Below are 21,708 nucleotides of genomic sequence, written 5' to 3' on the forward strand. Positions count from 1 at the left end.
AGACAGTTTGTTACATATATAGGCTAATTGTAATACGAGTTTAAAGCACACAATAGGCCTACATTTACTGTATATGGCTTCTCCTTCGTAAATTAGGAGACCCTTATGAGGGCTTTATTATGCCTATAATAAAGAGAGAATGGTCAAGCCTTGTATTCCGTTTATTATAGGGGCTATAATAAACGGATTCACGTTTCTTATTTACAATGTGCAGTCTAGGCGCCTAGACTGAATCTCTGCATTCTAGGCAACTAGTCTACTAATTTCATTAAATTGGATAGATTTTCCGCGAATAAACAACGTGGTTTCAATAAAGACGCCTGGACGCTGACGGCGTCACCGTGGTAACAATCCCCAATTACCAATGATAGGCTAACCCGTGCAAACGTTTCAATTCCCTCAGTGCAATGATTGGTTGGTGGGCGGTCTGAAGAGCTGGGAGAGTCTGCATCGTTCCGGTTATTGTCAGTTTGGGCAGCTCGGCATACGGAGAGGACAGCATCTCGAAGCGCAGTGAGCTGCCTGAAACAGACTAACATTATCGATATCGCTTGGTATTTAGATGAAAGAGAGGAACAACGCAGAGCAATGTTTAGAGCTTGTTTTGTCACCTCAATTGGAAATCCGAGTCTGTAACCGGGAGGACAGAGGTTTCTGATAGGCTCTAGCCCAGACATCGCCAGAGAAAGTGTAAAAGACGAAAAGAGCTTCATCGCCCAGGATTTAATTGCACCTATTCATTTATTTCCAACAGCTGCATTTGTTTCAAAGCCAAGCTTTGGAATCTGTACGGTTACTCGGTGCCATAGACTACGTTGAAACATTTTGTCTTTTTGACAAATCCAGATTCATTAGACTAAATAGGCGAAACACTTTGCCAATAGCCTAAATAATATCAATTATTTTGGATTGACAATTCTGTTTTGTGACAAGGCTTTTTGGAGATATTATCCAGGAAACGAGGAGAAGAAAGAACACGAAAGCGGATAATTTTGACAGGCTACTTTGTTTCGGAGGGCGAAAGGTTGAGTATGCTATGCGTTAGGTGAAACCACCGTTTAACTGGAGAGATTGACACGCAACGCTCCTGGATTTGCCGACCTGTTATTTTAATACACCGTCGTCCAGTCCAGGAAACGAAACGTATCAGTTACAATATTGTTCCTTGACAGAAAGAGCAATTATCTTAACTATTGGGTTTTCCGGTTTGGAATCCGATTCACTCTACTGAAAAAAGCAGAATAAACTGTATTGCTGATCAACGACGAGTGGTTTTGTGGTTTTGGAGAGTGGGATGAAACGTTTTTGATTACTCTCTGGACGGCAACGCTCTGAAAGCAGACCGCTCAACGCCAGTTAACCTGCATGGGATTCTAGTCTGCAATACGAAACAATTTATGGTAAATATGTTCCCCTTTCTAACTAAATCTTCACCTGCCAAAACCATATCTGCCTAGTAATAAATTCATCGCTTGCGTAAATTTGGGATTTTGTTGCAGCCTAGTGGCAGTTTGGGTCATTTGGCGACATGTCCGCATATCATAATTGATGGATGGAGTGAAGGACATCACAGTGTATAACAATTTATGGATAGTGTTGTAAGAAAATAGAATGAGGATGTAAAATGCTCGGTCTACGGTGCATAGATGTTGATAGGATTCTGGGATAGGATAGCTAGAAAACCTTTGTTTTCATGCATAGTCTAACCTACAATAAAGGAAGCGTTGTAAAATCGATGTCAGTTACTGAATGGCTTTAGGATCTGCTTTGATGTGTAGTATTTCAAGGATTGGGAGCAATTAAGTATATTGCCGGGAAGTGGGCTATGCAAGGCACTGGCACAGTAGGCTCAGAATTAGGGTGTGAAATTCCTTTCTGTATGCCCCCGTGCGTCATATAATTTTTAATCAGCCGTGGGTAAATATAGTTTCACCGGAAATTAAAGATTTCTCCGTAAGTGTAACTGGCGCTGCGTTTCTGTAAATAGTTAATGTCATACACTGATGTTGATCAGAGCTCTCCGATGTTCTCTTCCTCAAATGAAAGAGCATCACCAGTGAGTAATTCCTCAGAACTTTTTCAGTTGGTCCTTGTAACCTATGCCTAGTGTTACCGGTAGGCCTACCACTGTCCCATTCGATGTAGCTATTAAGTATAAACTATGCCAGAGGAGTAAATGTGCCTAAGAACAGTTTCCAAGACTAAATCCGCATTTTAACTATCTCTAATCTAAAATGGGGAAATCGTCTGAATGTTTCAGATTAAAGCAATTGTTAATGAGAGGGCGTGCTAAACGATTTATTTTTAGAAGCGCTGTGCTGCGGTCATAGGTTTTGGGGCATGGCCCCATAGGCTACTTTAGATTAGCACAGCGTGCCAAAGTCGTTTAACACAACTTTGAGTATACAATAGCTTTCCCACAAAGGGTTACCAAAGTATTAAATACATTTTGATAAATGTATTCATAGGCTACTATTTCATCCCTCAACAAAACTATTGGCCTAGTCCCGATACATCTATAGATGCTAGCCAAACCTGCTGGCCATTCATTCTATCAGTTAGCTAGGTTGTTTGAGATGGACCCATTTTTTGTTGTTCTATATCTATGGATGCGAGTCAGTCGTCCTTTCTTAATGGCAACGCTCTTACAGTGGCTTGCGAAAGTGTTCACCCCCTTGGCATTTTTTCCTATTTTGTTGCCTTACAACCTGGAATAAAACATATTTTTTGGGGGGGATTGTATCATTTGATTTACACAGCATGCCTACCACTTTGAAGATACCAAATATTTTTTCTTGTGAAAGAAACAAGACTAAAAAACAGAACTTGAGCGTGCATAACTATTCACCCCCCCCCCCCCCTCCCAAAAGTCAATACTTTGTAGAGCCACCTTTTGCAGCAATTACAGCTGCAAGTCTCTTGGGGTATGTCTCTATAAACTTGGCACATCTAGCCACTGTGATTTTTGCCCATTCTTCAAGGCAAACTGCTCCAGCTCCTTCAAGTTGCATGAGTTATGCTGGTGTACAGCAATATTTAAGTCATACCACAGATTCTCAATTGGATTGAGGTTTGGGCTTTGACTGGGCCATTCCAAGACAGTTAAATGTTTCCCCTTAAACCACTCAAGTGTTGCTTTGGCATTATGCTTAGGATCATTGTCCTGCTGGAAGGTGAACCTCTGTCCCAGTCTCAAGTCTCTGGGAGACTGAAACAAGTTTCCCTCACTTTCCCTGTATTTAGCGCATCCTTCAATTCTGACCAGTTTCCCAGTCCTTGCCGATGGAAAAACATCCTGCATTTACTTTCGTTTGACCTGTTTTTCTATTGATACTTCTTTGTACATGGTGCATTTGAAAAATTTTCAGACCCCTTGACCTTTTCCACATTTTGTTACGTTACAGCCTTATTCTAAAATGAATTAATTAAACGACATTTCTATTTAATCTTCAGGTACTCTAAAATGTAAATAAACTATAATATTTCATACGGAAAGTAGTATGTTCAATAGGAAAGGAAAATTCATAAGCGCGCGCCGAAAGACTGACTCCCTCGCACGCCGAAAGACTGACTCCCTCGCACGCCGAAAGACTGATTTTCTTCAGGTGTTCCCCTAACAAATACTCAATACTTGTTTGTTTTTCAAAAAATAATCCTGAAACCTTGAATAAAGACTGACATCTAGTGGAAGCCATAGGATTTTCAATCTCGGAGACGGATGTACATAGAAACAATAGGTTTCCATAATAAGAGCCTGGGAGCTAAAAATAAAATAATTCTGGTTGGATTTTCTTGGGATTTTAGCCTGCCATATCAATTCTGTTATAGTCTCAGTTTTAGAAAATTTAAACTGTTTTCTATCCAATGCTACCAAGTATATGCTTATCCTGGCTTCTGGGCCTGAGTAACAAGCAGTTTACTTTGGGCACATCAGTCAGCAGAAATTCAGGAAACTAGACCTCAGCCCCAGCTAATTGTATTTAAAAATAAACACCTTATTTACATGAGTATTCAGACTCTTTTCTATGAGACTTGAAATTGAGCTCAGGTGCATCCTGTTTCCATTGAACATCCTTGATATGTTTTTCTAACTTGATCGGACATGAATGGGAAAGGCACACACCTGTCTATATAAGCTCCCACAGTTGACAGTGCATGTTAGAGCAAAAATCAAGCCACGTGGTCAAAGGAATTGCCCGCAGAGCTCCGAGACAGGATTGTGTCGAGGCACAGATCTGGGGAAGGGTACCAAAAAATGTCTGCATCATTGAAGGTCCCCAGGAACACAGTGTTCTCCATCATTCTTAAATGGAAGAAGTTTGGAACCACCAAGAATCTTCCTAGAGTTGGCCACCTGGCCAAACCAAGCAATCGGGGGAGAAGGGCCTTGATCAGGGTGGTAACCAAGAACCCAATGGTCACTCTAAAAGAGCTCCAGAGTTACTTTGTGGAGATGAGAACCTTTCAGAAGGACAACCATCCCTGCAGCACTCCACAAATCGTGACTTTACTGTAGAGTGGCCAGACGGAAGCCACTCCTCAGTAAAAAGCACATGACAGGCCGCTTGGAGTTTGTCAAAAGGCACCTAAAGGACTCTCAGACCATGAGAAACAAGATTCTCTGGTCTGATGAAATCAAGGTTTGGATTGGGATGATGCCGACAGATAGGGCAGCTCTGCTTCTAGCTCCTAAGCAACTTTGCAGTATTTTGTTTTTGTGTGTTATTTCATACATTATGAGCCCAGGAAATGTTTTTTTGCAAAATAACTTTTGGATGTCAGAGCGGCGGTAACTCACCAGCATTACGACCGGGAATGTGACTTTCCTGAATTGGACCCTTTGTTCGTAACCCCCCGGGCAATTGAACTGATTCCGGAGACTGAGTCAAAACACCACTGGTGGAAAAGAGGTATTCGGAGTGGACTTTCTAGTCCGACTAAGGAGGTGCGCACACCATCCACCACTTCTTAGTAAATTACTTGCTAATGTTCAGTCTCTGGATAATAAAGTAGACGAGCTCAGGGTGAGAATTTCCTTCCAGAGAGACATCAGGGATTGTAACATAATCTGTTCCAAGGAAACATGACTCTCCCAGGATATTCTGTCTTTTGTCCATACAGCCAGCTGGGTTCTCACCATATCGCGCAGACAGGAATAAAGAACTCTCCGGGAAGAAGAAAGGCAGGGGTGTATGTATCATGATTAACAACTCATGGTGTGATTGTGATAACATACAGAAGCTCAAGTCATTTTGTTCAGCCGACCTAGAATACCTCCCAATCAAATGCTGACAGTATTACCTCCCAAGAGAATTCTCTTCGGTTATAGTCACAGCCGTGTATATTCCCCATCAAGCTGATACCACAACGGCCCTCAAAGAACTACCCTGGACTTCATGCAAACTGGAAACCACATATCCCGAGGACGTATTTATTGTAGCTGGGGGATTTTAACAAAGCAAATTTGAGGAAAACGCTACTGAAGTCCTATCAACACATTGACTGTAGTACGTGCACTGCTAAAACACTCGACCAGTGCTACTTCAACTTCCAGGATGCCTACAAGGCCCTCCCCACCCTCCCTTCTGCAAATCTGATCACGTCTCCATTTTGCTCCTCCCTTCCTATAAGCAGAAACTCAAACAGGAAGTACCCGTGATGAGGACTATTCAATGCTGGTCTGACCAATCGGAATCCACGCTTTAATATTGTTTTGATCACGCGGAATGGGATATGTTCCGCGTAGCCTCTGAGAATAACATTGACAAATACACAGATACGGTGACTGAGTTTATCAGGAAGTGTATAGGAGATGTTGTACCCACTGACTATTAAAATCTACCCTAACCAGAAATCGTGGCTAGATGCCAGCATTCGTGCAGGACTGAAAGCCCGAACCACCGCATTTAACCATGGCAAGGTGAATGGGAAAATGGCAGAATACAAACAGTGTAGTTGTTCCCTCAGTAAGGCAATCAAACAGGCAAAACGTCAGTATAGATACAAAGTGGAGTCGCAAATCAACGGCTCAGACACACAAGACTCATGTGGCAGGGTCTACAGACAATCACGGACTACAAAGAGAAAACCAGCCACGTCGCGGACACCGACGTCTTGCTTCCGGACAAGCTTAACACCTTCGCCCGCTTTGAGGATAACAGTGCAACGACGCGTCCTGTTACCAAGGACTGTGGGCACTCCGTGGGCTCTCCTTTTTTTGTGGCTGACGTGAGTAAGACATTTAAGTGTGTTAACCCTCGCAAGGCTGCCAGCCCAGAAGGTGTCCTCAGAGCATGTGCAGACCAGCTGGCTGGATTGTTTATGGACATATTCAATCTCTCCCTATCCCAGTCTGCTGTCCCCACTTGCTTCAAGATGTCCACCATTGTTCTTGTCCCCAAGAAAGCAAAGTTAACTGAACTAAATCATTTTTGCCCCGTTGCACTCACTTCTGTCATCAGGAAGTGCTTTGAGGCTAGTTTAAGGATCATAACACCTCTACCTTACCTGACACCCTAGATTCAATTTGGTTACCGCCCCAATAGGTCCACAGACGATGCAATTGCCAACGCTCTGCACACTACTCTATGCCATCTGGACAAGAGGAATACCTATGTAAGAATGCTATTAATTGACTATAGCTCAGCATTCAACACCATAGTACCCTCCAAGCTCATCATTAAACTCGGGGCCCTGGGTCTGAACCCCGCCCTGTGCAACTGGGTCCTGGACTTCCTGACGGGCCACCCCCAGGTGGTGAAGGTAGGAAACAACACCTCCACTTTGCAGATCCTCAACACAGGGGCCCCACAAGCGTGCATGCTCAGCCCCCTCTTGTTCTCCCTGTTCACCCATGATGGTGTGGCCACGCACCCCTCCAACTCAATCATCAAGTTTAAAGACGACACAACAGTAGTAGGCCTGATTACCAAAAAGGACGAGACGGCCTAGAGAGAGGAGGTGAGGGCCCTGGGTGTGTGGTGCCCGGAAAATAACCTCTCACTCAATGTAGACAAAACAAAGGAGCTCATCTTGGACTTCAGGAAACAGCAGAGGGAGCACGCCCCTATCCACATCGTTGGGACCGCAGTGGAGCAGTTGGAAAGCTTCAAGTTCCTCGGTGTACACATCACTGACGATCTGAAATGGTCCAACCAGACAGTGTTGTGAAGGCGCAACAGAGCCTCTTCAACCTCAGGAGGCTGAAAAAATTTGACTTGGCACCTAAAACCTTCAAACTTTTACAGATTCACAATAGAGAGCCTCCGGTCGGGCTGTATCACAGCCTGGTATGGCAACTGCACCGCCCACAACCGTAGGGCTCTCCAGAGGGTGGTGCGGTCTGCCCAACGTGTCACTGGGGGCAAACTACCTGCCCTCCAGGACACCTACAGCACACGATGTAACAGGAAGGACAAATGTATAATCAAGGACAACAACCACCCGAGCCACTGCCTGTTCACCCCGCTATCATCTAGAAGGTGAGGTCAGTACAGGTGCATCAAAGCGGGGGCCGAGAGACTGAAAACAGCTTCCTATCTATAGGCCATCAGACCGTTAAATAGCCATCACTAGGCGGCTTCCACCCAGTTACGTAACCCTGCACCTTAGAGGCTGCTGCCCCATATACATGGACTTAATCACTGATCACTTTAATAATGTTTACATATTTTTGCTTTTACTCATCTCATGTATATACTGTATTCTATTCTACTGTATTTTATTCTATGCCACTCCAACATCGCTCATCCTAATATATATATATTCCTTAATTCCGCTCTTTTAATTTTAGGTTGTGTTTATTGTTAGATATTATTGCACTGTTGGAGCTAGAAACACAAGTATTTTGCTACACCCGCAATAAACCTGCTAAATGTGTATGTGACAAATTTGATTTGAACTCATTGGCCTGAATGCCAAGCGTCACGTCTGGAGGTAACCTGGCACCATTCCAATGGTGAATTATGGTGGTGGCAGGGAATTAGAGACTAGTCAGGATAAAGGGAAAGATGAACGGAGCAGAGTACAGAGAGATCCTTGACGAGAACCTGCTCCAGTGCTCAGGACCTCAGACTGGGGTTAAGGTTCACCTTCCAATAGGGAAACGACCCTAAGCACAGAGCCAAGACAATGCAGGAGTGGCTTCGGGACAAGTCTCTGAATGTCCTTAAGTGGCCCAGCCAGAGCCCGGACTTGAACCCGATCGAACATAGCTGAACCCGAGACCTGAAAGTAGCTGTACAGCAACACTCCCTGTCCAACCTAACAGAGCTTGACTGGATCGACAGAGAAGAATGTGAGAAACTCCCCTAATACAGGTGTGCCAAGCTTGGTAGCTTCATACTCAAGAAGGCTTGAGGCTGTAATCCTTGCCAAAGGTGCTTCAAAGTACTGAGTAAATGGTCTGAATACTTTCCGAATTATGCCGATTCATAATTTCGACTAGCTGAGAAAAGATGAGTCTTGTCCTGACGCTACATTCTCAGCAGGACAGTGGAGATCGAATTTCAATATTGGAACAATGTTGCAAAATGTTTGTCAGGAGACAGTCTGTAATGTTTCTACAAACCCCCGTTGTTGCGACAGTCTCGCGTCTAACAGCCGTGTCAATATTTCCTCGACACCAGCTTCTCTGGCATTATTTAAGTAATAATGCCTGTGTGTGGAGGATATATTGACACGGGTGTTAGACCCGTTTATACAATATGTTACCAACACATTGACATTTTCGTAAATGTTATTTTGATGAATTTATTCATACTATTTCATCATTTTTAATGCTCTAATTACGTTGGTAACCAGTTTATAACAGCAATAATGCACCTTGGGGGTTTGTGGTATATGGCCATGAACAGCCCTTAGCTGTGGTATATTGGCCATATACCACACCCCCTTGTGCCTTATTGCTTAATTAGAACGTGTTGTAAACAGCAGGTGACAGGAAACATTTATATTATATTTTTTATCTGTTTAGGATTTAACATGGGGACCATTAGGGCGCACACGCACACACACCAGAGGCGGCTGGTGGGAGGAGCTATAGGAGGACAGGTTGATTGCAATGTTTGGAATTGAATCAATGGAATGGAATCAAATGCGTTGTTTCCATGTGTTTGGTTCCATTGCAGCCATTACAATGGACACACAAACCCTAATTTAAGCAAATCGTTTTTTTTCCCAATGTGGAAATCCTGAAGTTTGTGGCTAGCTAATACTTCTGGATAATCCATTTATTCATAGACCACTTCAGGCCTTAGATACTTTAAGCAATCTCTGCATTGTTTCAGTGGCTGGATAGTGGAGAAGCCTTCAGTTGAGCAGAGTGAAGCTTTTCCCTTCCCTCGCTTGCTCATTGATAAACTAACACGGGGCCCCTCTACATCCAGGGCCAGGCTCCTAGAGTCACCAGCCCTGTGCGGCACCTGCTATAGCATAGCACGGCGCCTGTTTGCTACTATTGAATAAAACATTGGGTGATGTATGAGGCCGAGGCTTCACCTGAGGGGGCAGAGCCGCCTCATTTACTTCCTCCACTCGGCGTCTACGACCCGCTGAGCAAATTGTGTTCATATTAGCGCTGCGGCTGCTCTTCACCGAAAACAAATAGTCTCCCCAGCATAATCCTTACCTTAACTCAACATGATGGTAGCTGGGGAGGATGGGGCTAGCTACTGGTGCTAGAAGGACAGCCTAATATGTAGGCTAGGTCAGTGATTTACCTCCTGGATTTTGTTTTGGCTCTGTTTTTTTAACTAAATATCATGACTCTTACCTGCTCTGAAGGCTGAAAATAAACATGGCGGCCTTAAAGTGTTTACTTAGGAATTGGGATTTTGATACTAAGTATCCTGACATATTTTATTCAAAAATAAATATCCCAGCTGATTGTTTTTACTGTCGTAATCTCATTCACAGGATTCTAAATCCATAAAGAAAATAACTAAAGCAAGGTTTCTATTGTAATTTTTTATAAATTCAATTCATCCTTAAATGAAACCATAACAAAGAAATCTCCCTGCCCCTGTTAGGCTAAAATGCTGAGGGATTGGCCTGGAGAAATGTAACCACTCTCAAAATCAGACAGCACTGTGGATTAATGCACTGGCCATCAATGGTATTAAATGTATAGTTTGAACCATGTTTTGAGGCTGTACAGTGTTTTGTTTACATTTCAGAGTAAAGCATTTTTGGTTCTGATGGGGGTACAACAGTTAAACTAAGCGGTTGAGGCATTTCTATTCTTCAAGAATGAATTGGCATACAGTGCCTTCAGAAAGTATTCACATTCCTTGACTCTAACAGAATTTAAAATGGATTACATTTATACCCCAAAATGTCAGTGTTTAGCATGATTTTTTTTTCTTCTCTACCCCACACATACAATTATCTGTAAGATCCCTCAAAAATGTTGTAGTTGCTCCACAATACTAACCTAATTGACAGTGAAAATAATTAAAGACATATTCCAAAACATGCATCATGTTTGAAACAAGGCACTAAAGTAATACTGCAAAAAATGTGGCAAAGCAATTCACTTTTTGTCCTAAATACAAAGTGTTATGTTTGGGGCAAATCCAATGCAACACTTTACTGGGCATCACTTTCCACAGTTTCAAGCATAGTGGTGGCTGCACCATGTTATGGGTATGCTTGTAATTGACTGGGGAATTTTTCAGGATAAAAAAAATACATGGAATGGAGGAATACTTGGCTCGGGAGATGAATTTACCTTTCAGCAGGACAATAACCTAAAACACGAGGCCAAATCTACACTGGAGTTGCTTACCAAGAAGACTGTGAATGTTCCTGAGTGGCCAAGTAACCGTTTGTCTTAAATCTAGTTAAATCTATGGCAAGAGCTGAAAATGATTGTCTACAACTCATTTGACAGAACTTGGGCAAATGTTGCACAATCCAGGTGTGGAAAGCTCTTAGAGATTTACACAGAAAGACTCATAGCTGTAATCGCTGCCAAAGGTTATTCTGCAATGTATAGACTTAGGGGTGTGAATACTTATGTAAATGAGATTTTTTTTATTTTAATTTTCAATAAATTTGCACACATTTCTAAAAACATGTTTTGATTTTATTATGGGGTGTTATGTGTAGATGGGTGAGGGGGAAAAAATATGTATTTTTTTCAGGCTGTAGTCGAGGGCTATGAATACTTTCTGAAGGCACTGTATATCGTTAATTTATACAGTAAGTCCAAAAATGCATGTAGAAACTAAAGATTCTAGCTGTGGTCGAATGATCAAAGCACTCTAGTGGTCTCACGAGTGGAATGTTATTCATATTTTTCATAATGAATCAACATTTATTTTTTAAACTCAGAACATCCGGTGTTTCTATGTCAAATGGTTTTGTTATATTTCAGCCTTCTGTAATGTATATAAAGTGTAATATTGGGATGCAAACCAAACTTTTTAATACATTTTAGCTATATATCTGACATGGTACAGGTTTCTTCTATTTTTTTTTAAGCCCATAACCATGTGTTTGAGGTGTATACTTTTGTTTCCACGTAGATTTGTTTTAAGATTACCCAGAAACCCTCTGTGTGACCCTGATTTAGCCAATTGCAGTGAAAGGTTAAGACGGTTCCATCCTAGGTAAACTCAACACTACGTTGGGTAAGTGCAATAAGACTAGCCTATCTTTCAAAGTCCATCTTTGTTTAGATTAATTGCCTTCCCAAAACCATCTAAAAAGCAGAACAAACCTGATGCCGTTGGCTGAACTTTCAACAAGTATCCTTCTTAATGTGCGCAGAATATTGGTTGAAGGACAGATTACATTTTGGCAAGATATTAAAACAGAAGTTATACTAAGCAATTCCAAGCACTATTTCAATTTCCAACACTGAAATATTATTTGGATTTGATCGATAGCATTGGCGTGAATGCACTGTACTCCTTGCTTATTAACTGCAGTCATGTGGGAATTAGTAAGGTTTGCTCATGAATATCTTTATAATAGCTAAACTTTAATTTCCTGTTCTATGTATTCATCTTTTTTATATCCCACTATGGTTTGATTGTCTAAATGCAGACCCGGAGGCAACAACCCAACTAGCACAGTGTGTGTGCAGTGCCACTGCAAACATACCTTGTATGATATTTTTTAAATCCTCTGCGTTGGTTTATCTTCAATATAAAATAAGCTTACTGTGCCAACATAATTATTTGTGATATATTTCCAGCAACGCAATAGCACATTTGTTTTCCAGATAGAGGTGTTTGATTTATTCTGTATAGGCTATAATTTGTATAGGGAAGGATCACTGCTTTTCATATCTTCATCTTGTGGCACAGCTTCCACAACCACTGACAATATTAAGTTGCTTCTTTCTTCCCAGGAAATACATTTAGGCAAAAAATGTAATGTGACACATGGGCATTTGGGAGTTAGGTCCATGAAACTTCTCTCTCAAGGGCGTCCAAACGGCATCTCATTAGATATTGATCAAAGAGTTCCTCATGCAAGGAAGTTGGTGTACTGTATATATTTGCTCCGACTACAGTGTGCACAATTATTTGTGTTCACAATTTACATATGAATGAACACGAATGAAAGAAAGATGTTCCCTTGAGCATTGGTTTGTGTCACAAGCAGCCCTGTATTGTTTGCCATTTTGAGGTACAGGTAATGTGCTATGTGCATATCCCCATGTGGTTGGTAGTGTCAGGAAGGATGGAACACTGTGTGACACTATTTCTTCCCTGATCTTGCTGCCTTAGCACAATACGGCTTAAACAGGAAATGGATCGGTCGATGTGGCTAGTTCGTACTGTATTTTCAAACAATGTAAGGACACAAAAAGAGAGGAGGTTTGTCTAGCCCACTTGTGAAGATTAAGGAACGATCGATCATATGTTACAGTTTACCAAGTTTCAGGCATGTGGTTTTGACGTTCCTTGGGTCTTTAATGAGGCTGAAATGATTGTTGTTAAAGGATAAGGTTGATGTTGGACCAGAATGATGTACATGAGTCGTCCTAACAACCGAATTCTATTTAATTTTTAATTTGTTGACAAAGTTTTTATCACATCTGTTTCTATCAATTCTATAATCACCCCCAATATCACCTCCTTTTTGGCTACTGATATCAGCCGTCTCCTTGTTGCCCTGTTTGACGGCCTAGGACCCACATTTTTATTTTAGAAAACTGGTGAGAGAAACAGAAGACATGGGCTCTTTTTGGATTTAAGAGTGCAGAGAAAAAAATATGTGAGTCCTGATTGCTTATGCCACCCTGCAGTGTCTCCACTGGCTGCTGTGTGTTGGCGAGCTGGTTTTGTTCTCTAAGCCTTATTATATCTGTGCCTTCAGGTAATCTCAAGACATGATTACCTTGCCTTGGACTGTGAGGACAGGTTGGTGATGTGCCCAAACAAGTGTTCATCCACTGTAACCCATAGTCATTGGCAGGCAGTGGGCTTTTCATCAGGATCAAGAGTGAAACTATAGTATAACTAACACATCCAACAGTATGGAACCAGGCTCAGTTGACACTCTATTCCTACTCGGTGATAAGCTAACCAGCTCTCAAAAAGGGTCCTATAGAACCCTAACATACAGAATGCAGTTATGAATTTAAGATACAAGATGGAATCTCCGAGAGATCCTTGTCCCCAGTAAGGATAGTTATGTGAATCCTGTACGTTTCAGGTTTGCACAACGAAGATCAATAGGCTGAATGAAATACTCTCAGCTGCTGAGGCGGCAATACAGAATATTGCTAGGTTTATAACCAATCGAGTCGGAGTGAAGGAAGGACGTGTTGCCGCCAAAACTTTCCAACAAAGAGGGAGAGGATAAAACAAATCTGACAAGCTCTCCAACTGCAAATTTGTTCTCCTTTAAAAACGATGCCTCTCTGGCCTTGCCTCATGGTAACATTGATTTGTCATGTGTGACAGTTCTGGCTGCTCTCAAATCACCCTGGTGATGACATTGATCTCAAGGATTGTGAGCGGGAGAGAGGGGGACCATGGAGACACAGCACAATGATAACTCAACTCAAAAGCTCACTGAAGCCACCTCAGCAGTGCATTAAAAAGGCTATATAGCAATTGTTTTCATTCTGGCGGTGTGCTTGAGCCAAAAGGGGTTCCTTACACCTCTGCATTGCGCTAAGGCCTTGGATATTAGGGCCATTCATTCCTCCAGAAACCCGTGTGTGTGTCTTGGCCTCATCAACAATTATGCATGAAGGAAGCTTTGATTCGTTGCGAAGGCTTGGATGCCGCTTGATTTGCTGTCGTGCTTTCCCGCGTGCGTATTATCTCCTGAACTCTTTATCGCCAGTTGTTTCCATACCAGAAGCAGCAAGGGATGTTTTTTTTTATTTTTAATCTCGTGCAAGCGTCTGATTTAATCTATCTTCCCCCAATGCTGGTGTACTTTAATCTGGAACGGGAACTATCTGATTCACCTCGTTTATTGAGGAAGATCAAACTTTAATGCAACAAGGAACTGCATCTCATCCTAATCTCCGTCTGTTTGATTTTGGTCAGTTGCCCTTCCTTGTGGGACGTTTTGTCTTTATGCTTTGGTCATTCTCCGTTGACAGAAGCCCGCACTTTACATGTCTTTTCATCTGCTGATTGGTTGATCACCTGGTTGCTGGAGCTGTCAGCAAGAATAAACAGAGCCAATGATTGTAAAAATTGCGAATAGCCATATGACCTAAATGGGTTGAACTTTTGTCTGCCATTTATTTATTCATTTCCTTAATGATTAGTTAGCTCTGGCTATGGGAGCCAAGTGCTCTTTACATATTGGCCGTTTTACACAGGGGTTTGAGGCCCTATGTGAATGACCTAGGTCATCCTATGCCCTCAGGGCCTGTGCTGTAGATTGGCTTCAGCAGTATGGATGTCTCATAGTTCTATTTTGTTTAATTAGAATGCAGTCATTCAGAAATAAACTACATACTGCAATTTTGCTCAGCCAATTCAGATATATAATTCAAAGCGATAGGGATTGTAATGTGTTCAGAAGCCTGGCTTTGGGAGTGTGTGACAATGGCTACATGACTTGATTGTTGCAAATGGATACTACTTATACGGGGGTGACACAGCGACCGTTAGCGTCTGTGACAAAAGAAAATTGAGTCCGTTACCCAATTCCAATGGCATTGCTGTAAAAGTAATACAATTTCCACTGACTGGAGAAAAGAATGTCTGTTCGGCATGGTAATTGGAGAAGCCACCCCTCTTTGTTTCCCCAGCTCAGCGTGAACGCAACACGATTTAATAAAACTCTGGAGATTTGGATCTTTTATTGCCGGTCCTAGTACCGGGGACACGGAGTGGAAAGCCGAGGCATGCACAGATAAAAGTCATTTACTTTGACCTGTTTAGAATTTTTCAGCTATAGACAGATTTGTGAGAGAGCACGTGAGGAGGGTGGGATGGGGGGGGGGGGTAGTTGGTATATGTTTCTAGGCTAAACCCACTGTTAGAAATCCTTGCGATATTAAGATCTGAGGCCCCTTGGCTTCTCTGTGCATGCTTTCACTCACGTACAGTCAGGAACATAGAAACAATGGCATGAGGACACATATGGACAAACACACCCACTTCTCTCTCCTAGCGCCTGTTTTATTACCTCCTGCCTGCTGCTGGAATTGCTTTCCTCCCTCGAGTGAGCCAGTCAAAGCCGGCTTTATTGTGTTAACCTATTTGTGTGTCAAGAGCGATTGCGGAGTTCTTTATCTCTGTTTGTATTCGGACGGGGAGAAGGCAGCGAGATGGAGGGGGGTGGGCGGTGGGCAGGGGAGATAGGCGAGCCACTAGAGTTCGACGGATGTATCACCTCGATCCACTCCTGAGTATAACGACTGGTTGCTAAGCAAAAACATTTTGCTGTCCCCCCTCACAGCCCGACTGGCATCCAGAGTAATCACTTTTTATCTCTCAAAGATGTCATGTATAATTATAAACCCACTGCCATCCTGTGAAATCTGCCTAATAGTATTTAAATGTATTTAGATGAAGTGGGGTGGATATGGAATTGGAGATTTGAGTTTGAGGGTTGGAGATCTATTGGTTGACTCAATCTGTGTTTGTGTGTTCCTTTTCCCAATAAGTTCAAACCACCTGCTGTAGCATATACGGCGATGCATTATCTACTTTGGCAGTGAGCAGTTGGAGTTTGACACACACACACACACACACACACACACACACACACACACACACACACACACACACACACACACACACACACACACACACACACACACACACACACACACACATTCAGAGACCAGGGGGGGGGGGGGGGGGATCAGCGTTCCTTTTTGTGAGCTCTTAGTTTTATTAACATTTTTATTGAGTTGAAGGACTTGCTGACCCTTGGTGGCATAATGAATTGCCTGCTGTGCAAGTTTTGGCAGAAATGACTGGCACGGATCCAAGCTTTTTAACCTAAGATTTGTGCTCTGTTGATTGAGCAGGTAACTTGGGGTGGGTAGGTATGGTAGGTAGGTCTGTATTTAAATGGCAGGATGAAGGCATATTATTTGAACATGACTGCAATTTACACAGGCTTTCGTCCCAGCAGTCACTCTTGTGTGCCAAAGTCCAGCATCATTTTAATGCCTGGCCAATTATCTTCCCTGCTTCTGAAATCACCCCTCCCTCTCCTCATTTTCCCCTTGTATGTAGAGGTAAAATATTCATTAGAAGTTCAAATTAAAACGTGAACATCTTCAATCAGGAAAACCTGAATACAGACCAGAATAGTTGGGGTTCAAATACAAATTGTACAGGATGGTGTTGCATTAAAAAGCGCACATTTTAATGTAGAATTACGTCTTGGAAGTATTAGCTTATTTTTTTGAGGAGCAGAGTGGGCGTCTCATCCACGTCTGTCTGGCGTTCGCTCAACTGTGTGCTGCTTCACTCACTCTGGTTTCTGTTTAGTACCATCTCTCGCAAATTCAGACTCAAGAAACCGTTGCTACATCCGTTGCTATGTTTTGACAGCTTCCCTCGTCCGGGGAACTTCATACAGACACATGAAACATTCTACCCCTCCTCCCTTTGTGGTATGGTTCTGTGACTGCGTCTCCGGGAAGGAACAGCTGTCCAGCTGTCACCACAGTCAGCCAGTCAGCTGGTATCCAAGCAAGGCAACATCTGTAGAGGCTGAACGGGCAAGGGGCAGCATGCCTCTACTCTAGTTTCTGAAGACCACCGAAGTGTGTCAAGCATGTTCACTCTACATGACCACTGCACTGACCATGTAAGTAGAATCACTAGGAGGGGGAACACGACAATTTGACTGCAATCCCATGGGTACATTCAGTATGGCTGACATGGTATTGACATATCGATGGGTTTGTTCGTTACGCAGTGTCACACTATTACATTATCGCTGTAATACGTCCACCCTATTGTTTGGCGGCGCATACATAGGCAACATCAGAACACCTTTTCACCAAGTACACGGAATTGTACTTGTTGATATGGTGCTACAGTGCATCCACCCTGTACTGCGCTAAACAACCCGAAATGGATCTTGGAACCTGTCATTTTGGTTGAGTCAATATAAACTACCTAAAAAAAAATAGAAATCCCACACACCTTCATGTGTTCTTTATCTGATGAGTGTGATTCCTGTTTTGGACATTGTCAAATACCTTGGGAATTGGCTCTGTCTGCAATTCTTTCTGTTCTCATTCTAAGCGCCATCCCTACTAACAATTCTCAACCTCTGGATTGTGCATGTGTGTGTAAACAAAGTCCCAGCGATAGTGGCCTAGACCTGACAACAACCGACTGGGAGACTCTCTCCTTCATGTAGCCCCCCTCTCCATCCCTCCCTCGCTCCCAACCTCCTGGCAGCATGGAGAGAGGGAGAGGAGGAGGAGGCCCATAGAGCCGCCTGAGTGGGGTGGGGGAGAGCAGAGTGCCAGTCTCCTCTGTCAGCCACAAACCAGGATCTGGGAGAGCGAGCACATGGGACTTCCTCCTGGGACGATCCTGTGGTGAAGGAAAGGGAGGACAGCATCTGTTCACTGGGCTTGTTTTCTGCCTATTCTTTCCATCAACGCATCGCTTGCTCTTTCCTCTCCCCCTCTCTCTGATGCTGTCTGTCTTTTAGCTTCTGTTATGCTGTTGGTGGATTTGTGGAATGGCACATGGAAAAGGAAACATGTAGCATATAATTCTATATGGACTGACTAAGAAGTGGTTCGTTTTAGCATAGTGTCATGACACTGCCATCCACCTTCCTCTTCCACCTTCCTGCTTTTGTTATGAGACAGAAGTAGTAAATGACTTGTACTATTTTAAAACAGGCCTCAGGCATAGACCTCTGGTCGTCTACCCCTAGACAGACAGCTGCTGCTGAAACTGCGATGCGCTGGCTTCGAACAAAGTTTGATGGATACTGTTGACTGGAGCTGAGTGAGAGGATGCCTTGATGACTCCAACGAAGTGTCACTTCAGGCTCGTCTCCCAGACCCATTTACATATTGTTCTCCATCTACGGCAGTGGTGTCAAACATACGGCCAGCGAGGGGGTCCAATCCGGCCCGCGGGTGGTCAAATTTGGACTCATCAGACCAAAGGAAAGATTTCCACCAGTCTAATGTCCATTGCTTGTGTTTCTTGGCCCAAGCAAGTCTTCTTCTTATTGGTGTCCTTTAGTAGTGGTTTCTTTGAAGCAATTCGACCATGAAGGCCTGATTCACTGATTCTCCTCTGAACAGTTGATGTCGAGGTGTGTCTGTTACTTGAATTTCTGAGGCTGGTAACTCTAATGAATTTATCTTCTGCAGCAGAGGATGCTCTGGGTTTTCCTTTCCTGTGGCGGTCCTCATAAGAGCCAGTTTCATCATGGCGCTTGATGGTTTTTGCGACTGCACTTGAAGAAACGTTCAAAGTTCTTGAAATGTTCCATAGTGACTCACTATCATGTCTTAAAGTAATGATGGACTGTTGTTTCTCTTTGCTTATTTGAGCAGTTCTTGCCATAATATGGACTTGGTCTTTTACCAAATAGGGCTATCTTCTGTATACCACCACTACCTTGTTATAACACAACTGATTGGCCCAAACGCATTAAGAAAAAAATAAATTCCACAAATGAATTTTTAGCAAGGCACACCTATTAATTGAAGTGCATTCCAGATGACTACCTCATGAAGCTGGTGGAGAGAATGCCAAGAGTGTGCAACCCTGTCACCAAGACCAAGGGTGGCTACTTTGAAGAATCTCAAATATAAAATATTTTGATTTTGTTTAACACTTTTCTGGTTGCTACATGATTCCATAGGTGTTATTTCATAGTTTTGATGCCTTCATTATTTTTCTACATTATAGAAAATAGTAAAAAATAAAGAAAAACCCTTGAATGAGTAGGTGTGTCTAAACTTTTGAATAGTACTGTATATGTTTTAGAATTTTTTGGAGGGAGGGTTAAACTAACTCAATATACACTATACAGGGCATTCGGAAAGTATTCAGAGCCCTTGAGTTTTTCAACATTTTGTTACGTTACAGAATAATTTTAAAATGGATTAAATAAAACAATTTCATCAATCTACAAACAATACCTTGTAATTTTAGCAAATGTATTAAAAAGAAAAAACATACCTTATTTACATAAGTTTTCAGACCCTTTGCTATGAGACTCTAAATTGAGCTCAGTTGCACTCTGTTCCCATTGATCATCCTTGAGATGTTTCTACAACTTGATTGGAGTCCAACTGTGGTCAATTCAATTGATTGGACATGATTTGGAAAGGCACACACCTGTCTATACAAGGTCCCACAGTTGACAGTGCACGTCATAGCAAAAACCAAGCCATGAGGACAAAGGAATTCTTTGTAGAGCTCCGAGACAGGATTGTGTCGATACACAGATCTGGGGAAGGGTACCAAAACATTTCTGCAGCATTGAAGGTCCCCAAGAACACAGTGGCCTCAATCATTCTTAATTGGAAGAAGTTTGGAACCACCAAGACTCTTCCTAGAGCTGTCATTATGGGGTATTGTGTGTAGATTGATGATGAAAAAAACGATTTAATAGATTTTAGAATAAGGCTGTAAAGTAACAAAATGTGGAAAAAGTAAAAGTCTGAATACTTTCCGAAGGCACTGTATACACAAAAGTATGTGGACAACCCTTCAAATGAGTGGATTTGGCTATTTCAGCCACACCCGTTGCTGACAGGTGTATAAAATCAAGCACACAGCCATGCAATCTCCATAGACAAACATTGTCAGTAGAATGGCCTTACTGAAAAGCTCAGTGACTTTCAACGTGGCACCGTCATTGGATGCCACCTTTCCAACAAATCAGTTTGTTAAATTTCTGCCCTGCTAAAGCTGCCCCCTGTCAACTATAAGTGCTGTTATTGTGAAGTGGAAACATCTAGCAGCAACAATGGTTCAGCTGCCGAGTGCTGAAGCACGTAGCGCGTAGAAATCGCCTATCTTCGGTTGCAACACTTGCTACCGAGTTCAAAACTGCCTCTGGAAGCAACATCAGCACGATAACTGTTTGTCAGGAGCTTCATGAAATGGGTTTCCATGGCAGAACAGCTGCACACAAGCCTAAGATCACCATGTGCAATGCCAAGCGTCGTCTGGAGTCGTGTAAAGCTTACCACCATTGGACTCTGTATCAGCGGAAATGTGTTCTCTAGAGTGATGAATCACATTTCACCATGTGGCAGTCCGACGGACGAATCTGGGTTTGGCGGATACCACGAGAACGCTACCTGCCCAAATGCATAGTGCCAGTAATGGTCTGGGGCTGTTTTTCATGGTTTGGGCTAGGCCCCTTAGTTCCAGTGAAGGGAAATCTTAACGCAACAGCATATAATGACAATCTAGACAATTCTGTGCTTCCAGATTTGTGGCAACTGTTTCAGCATGACAATGCCACCGTGCACAAAGCGAGGTCCATACAGAAATTGTTGGTGTGGGATTGGTGTGGAAGAACTTGACTGGCCTGCACAGAGCCCTGACCTCAACCCCATCAAACACCTTTGGGATGAATTGGAGAGCCGACTGAGCCAGGCCTAATCGCCCAACATCAGTGCCCGACGTCACTAATGCTCTTGTGGCTGAATGAAAGCAAATCCCTGCAGCAATTTTCCAACATCTAGTGGAAAGCCTTCCCAGAAGAGTGGAGGCTGTTATAGCTGCAAACGGGGACCAACTCCATACCAATGCCCTGATTTTGGAATGAGATGTTAGACGTGCAGTTGTCCACATACTTTAGTTCATGTAGTGTACTTTAAAAGTATTAAAATCAATTCGAAACTGTGTAGAAATGATAATGGACCTACATTCATACAGTTTCTTGACCGTGTCCAGCCTGTTAAAAATCGAAATGAAAGCTAGACAGTCAGGGAGCATCAAATGTAAAAAGCTATGGATAGGGGGTGTTATTTTGTACAAATTTTGACTGCGATGAAATATAACACACTTTCAGTGTGATCCTCCGGACTTTGTTGGAGACCGAATGCGGCCCCCGCAGCAAAATTAGTTTAACACTCCTGTTCTACGGTGATGTGGTCGTGCTGCTAATTGTACCAGGGGATTGAGAGGAAGGCGTTTGGTGATTTAAGCGTCATTGTGCCTTGACTGGGGGGTGAATCCGGAATCTCAACATTCCATATGGCTCTGTAGTGGTAAAACCTCTCCTCTCCTCCCTTGGCCCCCATTCCGCCACTCCCCA

At 42.8% G+C, this 21,708-nt stretch overlaps 1 protein-coding gene across 1 annotated transcript in view; it reads left to right on the forward strand.

Annotated features, from left to right (window-relative positions):
* Positions 1 to 447: 447 nt before the first annotated feature.
* The window catches only part of fam222aa (family with sequence similarity 222 member Aa), an 81,293-nt gene continuing 60,032 nt past the window's right edge, over positions 448 to 21,708 (forward strand). Inside the window, exon 1 of the mRNA XM_055886269.1 lies at positions 448 to 1,400. The gene's annotated coding sequence lies outside the window, so the exon portion shown is untranslated. The remainder of the gene's footprint in view (positions 1,401 to 21,708) is intronic.

Source organism: Salvelinus fontinalis, chromosome 28 (assembly GCF_029448725.1).
Source record: "Salvelinus fontinalis isolate EN_2023a chromosome 28, ASM2944872v1, whole genome shotgun sequence".
Lineage (NCBI taxonomy): Eukaryota > Metazoa > Chordata > Actinopteri > Salmoniformes > Salmonidae > Salvelinus > Salvelinus fontinalis.